The sequence below is a fragment of the Bufo gargarizans genome, chromosome 7, assembly GCF_014858855.1.
Source record: "Bufo gargarizans isolate SCDJY-AF-19 chromosome 7, ASM1485885v1, whole genome shotgun sequence".
Classification (NCBI taxonomy): domain Eukaryota; kingdom Metazoa; phylum Chordata; class Amphibia; order Anura; family Bufonidae; genus Bufo; species Bufo gargarizans.
The window spans coordinates 100,864,508-100,876,640 of NC_058086.1; the positions used below are offsets into that span (position 1 = coordinate 100,864,508).

The 12,133-nt window shown below is 46.8% G+C and overlaps 1 protein-coding gene across 5 annotated transcripts in view; it reads left to right on the forward strand.

Annotated features, from left to right (window-relative positions):
- The window catches only part of FOXRED2 (FAD dependent oxidoreductase domain containing 2), a 576,662-nt gene that overhangs the window by 267,773 nt on the left and 296,756 nt on the right, over nucleotides 1-12,133 (forward strand). The window lies entirely within an intron of this gene.

A 12,133-nucleotide genomic window follows, 5' to 3' on the forward strand; every position in this document is an offset into this window, starting at 1 on the left:
TCTTGGTTTTTGAGGTGTCTACTCCACTGCAGCTCGTGCTTTGCACTTAAATGCCTGGTCATGCAGGTTGTACTCAGGTTGAGAACGTTTATGCCTCGCCTCAGGCTCTGATTGCACAGCGTGCAAACCACTCGTGTCTTGTCATCAGCACATTGTCTGAAGAACTGCCACGGGCAGGGAACTCCTTGGAGCTGGCTTTGGTGTGCTCGGTTCCTTGCTGCAGTGGGCAGTAGCAGGCGTACTGTCTAGAGGACGCCCGTTCCGCTTTTGCACCCTGCTCCCTCTTCTGCTGTGCTGGTGGCTCTGTGCGACCACTGCCTCTTCCTCCGAACTACATAGGTCACTCGCATGACTTTGATTCCATGTGGGGTCGAGGACTTCATCGTCCTCCACATCATCTTCCACCCAGTCTTCACCCCTGCCCTCTTTGTCGGTCTACACACTTTCGAAAGCTCCAGCAGTTGGCACCTGTGTTTCATCATCATCCGAGACGTGCTGCGTTGGTCCTCCCATGTACTGATCTTGAAAGATAAGTGGTTGGGCATCGGTGTACTCAATCTCTTCCACTTCTGGGGCAGGGCTAGGTGGATGGCCCTGAAAAACCCTGCTAACAGAGTCATCAAAAAGCAGAAGAGACTGCTGCATGACTTGGGGCTCAGACTGCTTGGTTGATTTGCAAGGGGGTGAGGTGAAAGACTGATGGACATCGGCTGCAGGTGGCAACTGTGGTCTTTCAGCAGGAGACTGGGTGGAAGACATGTGAAGGAACTGGATCCGCTGTCAGCAACCCAATCGACTATCGCCTGTACTTGTTCAGGCCTCACCATTTATAGAGCTGCATTAGGCCCGACCAAATACGGCTGCAGGTTCTTTTGCCTATTCGCACCTGAGGAAGGGTTTTCACTTGTGTGTGTAGCTGGCACAGATCGACCACGTCCTCTCCCTGCAACAGGAGCTTGACCAGCAGCACTACGACCTGGGCCATGTCCCTTATTTGACGCTCTCCTCATATTTCTCGAATTTAGGATCTTGCCCTAAATGGGTGTTTAATTAATAGTAGAATAGAACGACAGTATGTAAAGGGTCTATCTCACACGGCCTAAACCAGACTAGGCCTTAATTAAAGATTTGTTTGCCAAAAATGTCTGTATTTCAAATATCTGATTCAAACCCCTGTATTTAAAGGGTGTATCTCACCTATCTGTGTTTTATTAATGAAAGAATATAAGCCCTGTATATACAGGATGTATCTCACATGGTCTGACCTACAGTAGGCCTGAATGAAAGATTTGTGCACCAAATATCTGAATATAACCCAAATGTATAAAGGGTGTATCTCATAATGACATATGCAGAAAAGGCTCCCAAATAAACTTTTTTTGCCCAAACGGGTGTTTGTTTAATAACTGAATATGGCAGCAGTATATAACCCTGGAATTTCAAACGTCAAGATGCTGCAAGGCCTGAAATATTGTGTATTTTGCCCCAAAAAGGGTATTTTATTAATGAAAGAATATAACCCCTGTATATACAGGGTGTATATCACACGACCTTATCCACACTAGGCCGCAATTAAATTTGTTGGCCCAAAATGGCTGTATTTCAAATACCTGAATAGAACCCCTGTATTTAAAGGGTGTATCTCACACTCCCTGATCTAGCTTAAATTGCACACTGACTAATCCAAATGTTGTATATTGCCAAAAAAGTAGGGGTTTTTTTGTAACAGAATATAAAAGCTGGATATATTATAGTTATATTTAACACTTGCAGATCTGGTAAATAGTGTTTTTTGGCACAAAATGTGTGTTTTTAAAAACCGAGAAAATGATGGCTGTATTTCTAGCTTAAATTGCACACTGACTAATCCAAATGTTGTATATTGCCCAAAAAGTGTTTTTTTGGTAACAGAATATAAAAGCTGTATATATTATAGTTATATTTAACACTTGCAGATCTGGAAAATAGTGTTTTTTGGCACAAAATGTGTGTTTTTAAAAACCGAGAAAATGATGGCTGTATTTCTAGCTTAAATTGCACACTGACTAATCCAGATGTTGTATATTGCCCAAAAAGTGTTTTTTTGGTAACAGAATATAAAAGCTGTATATATTATAGTTATATTTAACACGTCCAGATCTGGAAAATAGTGTTTTGTGGCACAAAAAGTGTGTTTTTAAAAACCCAGAAAATGATGGCTGTATTTCTAGCTTAAATTGCACACTGACTAAGCCTGCAAATGCACCAGATGTTGTAAATTGCCCAAAAAATTAGGATTTTCAATGTCCCAAAAGCTCAGATGCAATCCTGATGCTTGCATAAAATGACCGCCGCCGCCCACCTAACTGACTTATTAAAGTTATTTCTTTTGGTCACTGGGCTCAGGGCAAGATAAAAAAATTGTGCCCTGCACCCACAAAACACAATGTATGTAGATCGCTGAGTTAGATTCAAATTTTGAGCAAAGATTCAGTCCTATTCTCTCCCTGAAATCACCAGCAGCATCCTCTCCCTACACTAAGCACAGCAGAGTGACGTGCATCGCTACGTGACTCCAGCTTATATACTGGCTGGGTCACATGCTACACTAGCCAATCGCAGCTATGCCATTAGTAGGCATGGCTGTGATGGCTTCTAAGGTCAGACAGTTAAACGCTTGTTGATTGGCTGCTCTGCAGCCTTTCAAAAAGTGCCAAGAAACCGCCGAACACCGAATCAGAACTTTTACTGAAATGTTCGGGTCCGGGGTCCAGAAGTCCTAAAGTTGAGTACGAATCCGAACTTTACAGTTCGGTTTCGCTCAACCCTAAGATACACCCTTTATATATTTGGGTTATATTCAGATATTTTAAATACCGCCATTTTATGCACAAATCTTTAATTGCGGCCTGAGGGCTTGTGAGATACACCCTATATATACAGGGCTTATATTCTTCTATTAATAAAACACCCTTTTTTGGCCAAAATACACAATTGTTGCGCCTTTGCAGCATCAAGATTTTTGAAATTCCAGGGTTATATACTGCTGTCATATTCAGTTATTAAACTAATACCCATTTAAGTAAAAAAATAATAATAATTGTCAGCCTTTGCTGCAGATGTCATTGTGAGATACACCCTTTAAATACAGGCAGGGGCGTAGCTAGAAATGACTGGGCCCCATAGCAAAAAAAATTATGGGCCCCCCCCTCCCGGATCTCCCACCCCCACATACCTATTGGACCTCCCACCCCTTCCAGAGCTCCCACCCAAACACCCCTCCAGGACCTCCCATCCCAACATCCCCCCCAAGTGTCGTCCACAGATTCCCCCCTTAAGTGTCGTCCACAGATTCCCCCCCTTTAATGTCGTCCACAGATCCCCCTTTAGTGTTCTCCACAGATCCCCCCTTTAATGTCGTCCACAGATCCCCCCTTTAGTGTCGTCCACAGATCCCCCCTTTAGTGTCGTCCACAGATCCCCCCTTTAGTGTCGTCCACAGATCCCCCCTTTAGTGTCGTCCACAGATCCCCCCTTTAGTGTCGTCCACAGATCCCCCCTTTAGTGTCGTCCACAGATCCCCCCTTTAGTGTCGTCCACAGATCCCCCCTTTAGTGTCGTCCACAGATCCCCCCTTTAGTGTCGTCCACAGATCCCCCCTTTAGTGTCGTCCACAGATCCCCCCTTTAGTGTCGTCCACAGATCCCCCCTTTAGTGTCGTCCACAGATCCCCCCTTTAGTGTGGTCCACAGATCCCCCCTTCAGTGTCGTCCACAGATCCCCCCTTCAGTGTCCTCCACAGATCCCCCTTCAGTGTCCTCCACAGATCCCCCTTCAGTGTCCTCCACAGATCCCCCCTTCAGTGTCCTCCACAGATCCCCCCTTCAGTGTCCTCCACAGATCCCCCCTTCAGTGTCCTCCACAGATCCCCCCTTCAGTGTCCTCCACAGATCCCCCCTTCAGTGTCCTCCACAGATCCCCCCTTCAGTGTCCTCCACAGATCCCCCCTTCAGTGTCCTCCACAGATCCCCCCTTCAGTGTCCTCCACAGATCCCCCCTTCAGTGTCCTCCACAGATCCCCCCTTCAGTGTCCTCCACAGATCCCCCCCTTCAGTGTCCTCCACAGATCCCCCCCCTTCAGTGTCCTCCACAGATCCCCCCTTCACTGGCCTACCTCATCTTCTGCTCGTGCAGCAGTGCGCCTCGGGCCCGCCTACTCCAGTCCTGACCTGACTACTCCTTCCTTGGCTTCCCCCCAGCCAGGCCCGAGCTGCGGACCGCCCAAGCCCCGCCCACTACAGCCGCGGACCGCCCAAGCCCCGCCCACCTGGCTGTGTAAAAAAATAAATAATGAATGCAGTCCGGGACGGGCCCCCAGTGGCGTAGGGCCCCATAGCCACTGCTATGGTTGCTATGGCAATCCCTACGCCACTGAATACAGGGGTTCTATTCAGGTATTTGAAATACCGTCATTTTGTGCACAAATCTTTAATTGCGGCCTAGTGTGGGTCAGGGCATGTGAGATTACTTCCTTTAACCACCTCCGGACCGCCTAACGCACATGTGCGTTCCGGAGGTGGCAGCGCTGCGCACAGTCACGCATATACGCGTCATCTCGCGAGACGCGAGATGACGCGACTATGCGCGCGCGCATGCGCAGTTCGCGCCGGCATTTCGCACAGAAGTATTTCGTCAGCAACCTGCCAGCCAATGATCGTGGCTGGCAGGTTGCTGATTTTTAAAAAATCCAATCAAAGTGCCAGATAGCAGATCATATTTGTAAATATGATCTGTTATATGGCTGCCTGCTCCTCTGCTGGTTCTTTTCGTCGGTTGGATCCAGCAGAGGAGCAGGCTTCACAGTGAGTACACCAACACTACACTATAGCCCCTGATCACCCCCCTGAACCCCAATTAACCCTTTGATCACCTCTTTGATCACCCCCTGTCAATCACAAGTGAAAAGAAAAAAGTGATCAGTGCAAACTGTCACTTTTTTTTTTCACTGTTATTGACCGTTAGGTTTTAGGTATAGTTTAGGTCCCTTGGTTAGGTAGTTAGCGATCAGTTAGCGCCCAGCCCACCGCACCGCAGTCCGTTATTCGCTGATTAGCGTATCGCTAATCAGCATTTGTACTTTTATAGTATCTGAAAGTGATCAAAACTGATCACGGTCAGATCTATAATAGTACTAGTGTCACTTTAGCTCGCCCTCCACCCAAAACGCAGTGTTTGCCCGATCAGGCCTGATCGGTCGCCCACACGTGCGTTCGCCCACACCCGCCCCACCACAGTGACAAAAAAAAAATTTTTTTTTGATCACTGCACATTCACTTTACACGCACTGCGGCGATAAAAAAATCAGTTTTGATATTTTTTATCAACCGCAGCGGCCTCCGGTACTTCGCTAGGCTCCCCTTTGTAAGACAGGCTTGCTTTTTTTTTCTTGGGTAGTCTCAGGGAATACCCCTAAATTTAGTTGCCCACATGTCAAACAGGGGGTATTCTTCTGAAGAGGCCTACAGGCTTCTGACCCAGTCGGATGAGGAGTGGGAACCCTCATCTGATGAATCCAGCGGGTCAGAATACGAACCTGTAGAAAGCAGTGGCTCTCTGACCCAAAGTTCGGACGAGGAGGCTGAGGTCCCTGATAGCACCAGGCGTACCCGGCCCCGTGTCGCTAGACCGCAGGTTGCGCAGGATCCGCTTCAAGAGCAGCAGAGTGGGGCTGGTGCTGTCGGATTACGTGGTGAGGCATACACCAGCAGCCCAGCCCTCCCTGGACCTAGTACCAGCACTGCCGTACAACCTGGTGAAGTAGCGAGCACCAGAAGGGCAGTTGAAGCTGGTACGGTGGCACGTGCAGTAGTGACCCCGTCGCAGCCACTGCAAAGACGTGCCCGTAGAGCCCCTAGAATCCCAGAGGTGCTGGCAAACCCTGATTGGCAGTCCCCAACTTCAGCCGCACCTGTAGTTTTCCCTTTCACTGCCCAGTCTGGAGTTCGGGTTGAGACGGCTCAGATCGGTTCGTCCCTGGGATTTTTTGAGCTGTTCTTGACTGCGGAGCTTTTAGACATAGTTGTGGCCGAAACAAACAGGTATGCCACACAATTTATCACCGCTAACCCGGGAAGCTTTTATGCCCAGCCTTTCCGGTGGAAACCAGTCCAAGTTTCCGAACTTAAAACTTTTCTGGGCCTCCTCCTCAACATGGGCCTGACAAAAAAACATGAATTGCGGTCATATTGGTCCACGAACCCGATTCATCACATGCCCATGTTCTCTGCTGCCATGTCCAGGGCACGTTTTGAGGCCATCCTGCGGTTCCTGCACTTTAGTGACAACACCGCCTCCCGTCCCAGGGACCACCCTGCTTTTGACCGGCTCCACAAAATTCGGCCCCTCATAGACCATTTCAACCAGAAATTTGCAGATATTTATACCCCAGAGCAAAAGATCTGCATAGACGAGTCCCTGATACATTTTACCGGGCGCCTTGGCTTCAAGCAATACATCCCAAGCAAGCGCGCCCGGTATGGGGTCAAATTGTATAAGCTCTGTGAAAGGGCCACAGGCTATACCCACAAATTTCGGGTCTATGAGGGAAAAGATCAGACCCTGGAGCCGGTCGGTTGCCCTGACTACCTGGGGAGCAGTGGGAAGACAGTTTGGGACTTGGTGTCACCCTTATTCGGCAAGGGGTACCATCTTTATGTGGACAATTTTTACACAAGTGTGGCCCTCTTTAGGCATTTGTTTCTAGAACGGATTGGCGCCTGTGGTACCGCGCGAACTAGTCGCGCGGGCTTCCCCCAACGGCTCGTTACCACCCGTCTTGCAAGGGGGCAGAGGGCCGCACTGTGTAACGAAGAACTGCTCGCGGTGAAATGGAGAGACAAGCGTGACGTTTACATGCTCTCCTCCATTCACGCAGACACGACAATACAAATTGAGCGAGCAACCCGTGTCATTGAAAAGCCCCTCTCAGTCCACGACTATAACCTCCACATGGGAGGGGTCGACTTCAATGACCAGATGTTGTCTCCGTATTTAGTTTCCCGACGCACCAGACGCTGGTATAAGAAGGTGTCTGTATATTTAATTCAATTGGCTCTGTACAATAGTTTTGTTCTCTACAGTAAGGCTGGGAGAACTGGATCCTTCCTCAAATTTCAGGAAGAGATCATTGAGAACCTCCTGTATCCAGGAGGTTCCGTGGCCCCAACCACCAGTGTAGTTAGCCGTCTACACGAGCGACATTTCCCCAATGTCGTTCCTGGTACCTCAACCCAACCGTCACCCCGAAAAAGATGTCGTGTCTGTAGCAGGAGTGGAATAAGGCGTGACACCCGCTATTTCTGTCCTGACTGTCCGGACCACCCTGCCCTATGCTTTGGAGAGTGTTTCCGGAAGTACCACTCACAGGTACACTATTAGCATAGGGATCATCTCACCAGGACAGGCACACAGGGCTATTAGGGCCCATTCACTCACTGCTGCTGCAAACGTCTCCTTTCACATGGGACAAAGTGCATAACGCACTTCGCCACATCTTTGGGCGATTTGCGCTTTGCACATTGACCCATGGGGAAGGAGAGGTTTGTTCTATAAAGGTAAAAAAACAAAAAAAAAACAAAAAAAAAACAGGTAAGCAAACAGGTTAATGTTTAGTTCCAAAAGTTAAAGTTACATGTTCTGTTCCAAAGTTAATAAAATTATTGCGTTGTGGCCTGTTTTTTTCTTTTTTTTTTTTTTGTCTTTTTACCTTCCAGGTGGACCAACCGATCTACTAGCTGCAGCACCGATGTGCATTCTGACAGAAGCATTGCGCTGCTGTCAGATTACACGCAAGTCGGTGTATGCGGCGCTGCAAGACGGGATTTTCTCCTCTGCAGTGACAGATACGTTTGCCGAGGCATACGAGCTGAGGAGGAGGCGGCGTTCCTATGCTTTGGCAAGCGCTTTGTATGTATATATATATAAAAAAAAAAAATCCCGGCAATGATTTATTCATCCACATCGATTGATGCGAATGGAGAAATCTGGTTTGCCAGGGCATACGAGCTAAGTGGGTATGGATGTAGGGCGGAGCTCCTATGTCCTGGCAGACGCCTTTCCCCTCCATTTTTTTTTTTTTGGCAGAGATTTTTTCATCCACATTGATCGATGCGAATGAAGAAATCTGTGCCGTTCATTTTTTTCTTTCAGCCCAGAGGCTGAACGGAAAAAAAAATCTCATTACCTGTATGCTCAATATAAGGAGAATAGCAGAAACTCCTAATGCTGGCCATACATGTAATGATTGCGGAGACCCTCAAATGCCAGGGCAGTACAAACACCCCACAACTGACCCCATTTTGGAAAGAAGACACCCCAAGGTATTCGCTGAGGGGCATATTGAGTCCATGAAAGATTGAAATTTTTGTCCTAAGTTAGCGGAAAGTGAGACTTTGTGAGAAAAAACAAAAAAAAAATCAATTTCCGCTAACTTATGCAAAAAAAAAAAAATTTCTTTGAACTTGCCAGGCCCCTCATTGGATACCTTGGGGTGTCTTCTTTCCAAAGTGGGGTCACATGTGGGGTATTTATACTGCCCTGGCTTTTTAGGGGCCCTAAAGCGTGAGAAGAAGTCTGGGATCCAAATGTCTAAAAATGCCCTCCTAAAAGGAATTTGGGCCCCTTTGCGCATCTAGGCTGCAAAAAAGTGTGACACATCTGGTATCGCCGTACTCAGAAGAAGTTGGGGATTGTGTTTTGGGGTGTCATTTTATATATACCCATGCTGGGTGAGATAAATATCTTGGTCAAATGCCAACTTTGTATAAAAAAATGGGAAAAGTTGTCTTTTGCCAACATATTTCTCTCACCCAGCATGGGTATATGTAAAATGACACCCCAAAACACATTCCCCAACTTCTCCTGAGTACGGCGATACCAGATGTGTCACACTTTTTTGCTGCCAAGGTGGGCAAAGGGGCACATATTCCAAAGTGCACCTTTCGGATTTTGCAGGGCATTTTTTACACATTTTGATTGCAAGGTACTTCTCACACATTTGGGCCCCTAAATTGCCAGGGCAGTATAACTACGCCACAAGTGACCCCATTTTGGAAAGAAGACACCCCAAGGTATTCCGTGAGGGGCATGGCGAGTTCCTAGAATTTTTTATTTTTTGTCGCAAGTTAGTGGAATATGAGACTTTGTAAGGAAAAAAGAGAAAAAAAAAAATCATCATTTTCTGCTAACTTGTGACAAAAAATAAAAAATTCTAGGAACTCGCAGTGCCCCTCACGGAATACCTTAGGGTGTCTTCTTTCCAAAATGGGGTCACTTGTGGCGTAGTTATACTGCCCTGGCAATTTAGGGGCCCAAATGTGTGAGAAGTACCTTGCAATCAAAATGTGTAAAAAATGCCCTGCAAAATCCGAAAGGTGCACTTTGGAATATGTGCCCCTTTGCCCACCTTGGCAGCAAAAAAGTGTGACACATCTGGTATCGCCGTACTCAGGAGAAGTTGGGGAATGTGTTTTGGGGTGTCATTTTACATATACCCATGCTGGGTGAGAAAATATCTTGGTCAAATGCCAACTTTGTATAAAAAAATGGGAAAAGTTGTCGTTTGCCAAGATATTTCTCTCACCCAGCATGGGTATATGTAAAATGACACCCCAAAACACATTCCCCAACTTCTCCTGAGTACGGCGATACCACATGTGTGACACTTTTTTGCTGCCAAGGTGGGCAAAGGGGCGCATATTCCAAAGTGCACCTTTCGGATTTCACCGGTCATTTCTTACACATTTTGATTGCAAAGTTCTTCTCACACATTTGGGCCCCTAAATTGCCAGGGCAGTATAACTACCCCACAAGTGACCCCATTTTGGAAAGAAGACACCCCAAGGTATTCTGTGAGGGGCATGGTGAGTTCCTAGAATTTTTTATTTTTTGTCGCAAGTTAGTGGAATATGAGACTTTGTAAGAAAAAAATAAATAAATAAAATCATCATAATTTTCCGCTAACTTGTGACAAAAAATAAAAAGTTCTATGAACTCACTATGCCCATCAGCGAATACCTTAGGGTGTCTACTTTCCGAAATGGGGTCATTTGTGGGGTAGTTATACTGTTTGGGCATTGTAGAACCTCAGGAAACATGACAGGTGCTCAGAAAATCAGAGCTGTTTCAAAAAGCGGAAATTCACATTTTTGTACCATAGTTTGTAAATGCTATAACTTTTACCCAAACCATTTTTTTTTTGCCCAAACATTTTTTTTTAATCAAAGACATGTAGAACTATAAATTTAGCGAAAAATTTATATATGGATGTCGTTTTTTTTGCAAAATTTCACAGCTGAAAGTGAAAAATGTCATTTTTTTGCAAAAAAATCGTTACATTTTGATTAATAACAAAAAAAGTAAAAATGTCAGCAGCAATAAAATACCACCAAATGAAAGCTCCATTAGTGAGAAGAAAAGGAGGTAAAATTCATTTGGGTGGTAAGTTGCATGACCGAGCGATAAACGGTGAAAGGAGTGTAGTGCCGAAGTGTAAAAAGTGGCCTGGTCATGAAGGGGGTTTCACCTAGCGGGGCTGAAGTGGTTAAATACAGGGCTTCTATTCAGGTATTTGAAATACAGCCATTTTGTGCACAAATCTTTAATTGCGGCCTAGCGTGGGTCAGGGCGTCTGAGATACACTCTTTATATACAGGTGTTTTTATTCAGTTATTTGAAATACAGCCATTTTGGGCACAAATCTTTAATTGCAGCCTAGTGTGTGTCAGAGCGTGTGAGATACACCCTTTAAATACAGGGGTTCTATTCTAAGGTTTTTGAAATTCAGCCATTTTGGGCAAACAAATTCAATTGAGGCCTAGTCTGGTTCAGGGCATGTGAGATACACCCTGTGAGAACACATACTGTCGTTCTATTCTACTATTAATTAAACACCCATTTAGGGCAAGATCCTAAATTCGAGAAATATGAGGAGAGCGTCAAATAAGGCATGTGGCCCAGGTCGTGGTGCTGCTTGTGGAGCTCCTGTTGCAGGGAGAGGATGTGGTCGATCTGTGCCAGCTACACGCACAAGTGAAACCCCTTCCTTAGGTGCGAGTAGGCGACAGAAACTGCATTGGTATTTGGTCGGGCCTAATGCGGCTCTACGAATGGTGAAGCCTGAACACGTACAGGCGATAGTAGATTGGGTTGCTGACAGTGTCTCCAGTTCCTTCACATTGTCTCCTACCCAGTCTTCTGCTGAAAGATCAGTGTTGGCACCTGCAGCCGATGTCCATCAGTCTTTCACCTCACCCCCTTGCAAATCAGCCAAGCAGTCTGTGCCCCAAGTCATGCAGCTTTCTCTTCTGCTTTTTGATGACTCTGTTAGCAGGGTTTCCCAGGGCCATCCATCTAGCCCTGCCCCTTCCTTTGAGGGATATCTGGCTTTCACTGTGTTGAAGACCCATAACTGGGGCTCCACGGTTATTTTGCCCCAGAAGTAGAAGAGATTGAGTGTACTGATGCCCAACCATTTATCTTTCAAGATGAGTACATGGGAGGACCAATGCAGCAAGTCTCGGATGATGACGAAACACAGGTGCCAACTGCTGGAGCTTTCGAAAGTGTACAGAACCGACAAGGAGGGAAGGGGTGAAGACTGGGTGGAAGATGATGTGGAGGACGATGAGGTCCTCAACCCCAGATGGAATCAAGGTCATGCAAGTGACCTATGTAGTTCGGAGGAAGAGCCAGTGGTCACACAGAGCCACCAACACAGCAGAAGAGGGAGCAGGGTGCAAAAGCGGAGTGGCCGTCCTCTAGACAGTACGCCTGCTACTGCCCACCACAGAATGGGACAGAGCACAGCAAAGCCAGCTGCCATGCCAGCTCCTTGGCATGGCAGTTCTTCAGACAATGTGCTGATGACAAGACACGAGTGGTTTGTACGCTGTGCAGTCAGAGCCTGAAGCGAGGCATAAACGTTCTCAACCAGGGCACAACCTGCATGACCAGGCATTTAAGTGCAAAGCACGAGCTGCAGTGGAGTAGGCACCTCAAACACCAAGAAAGGTCTTTGGCTCCTCCTGCTTCCTCTTCTGCTGCAGTCTCGGCCTCTTCATTCACCTCTGGAGTGATAGTGCCACCTACCACCCTT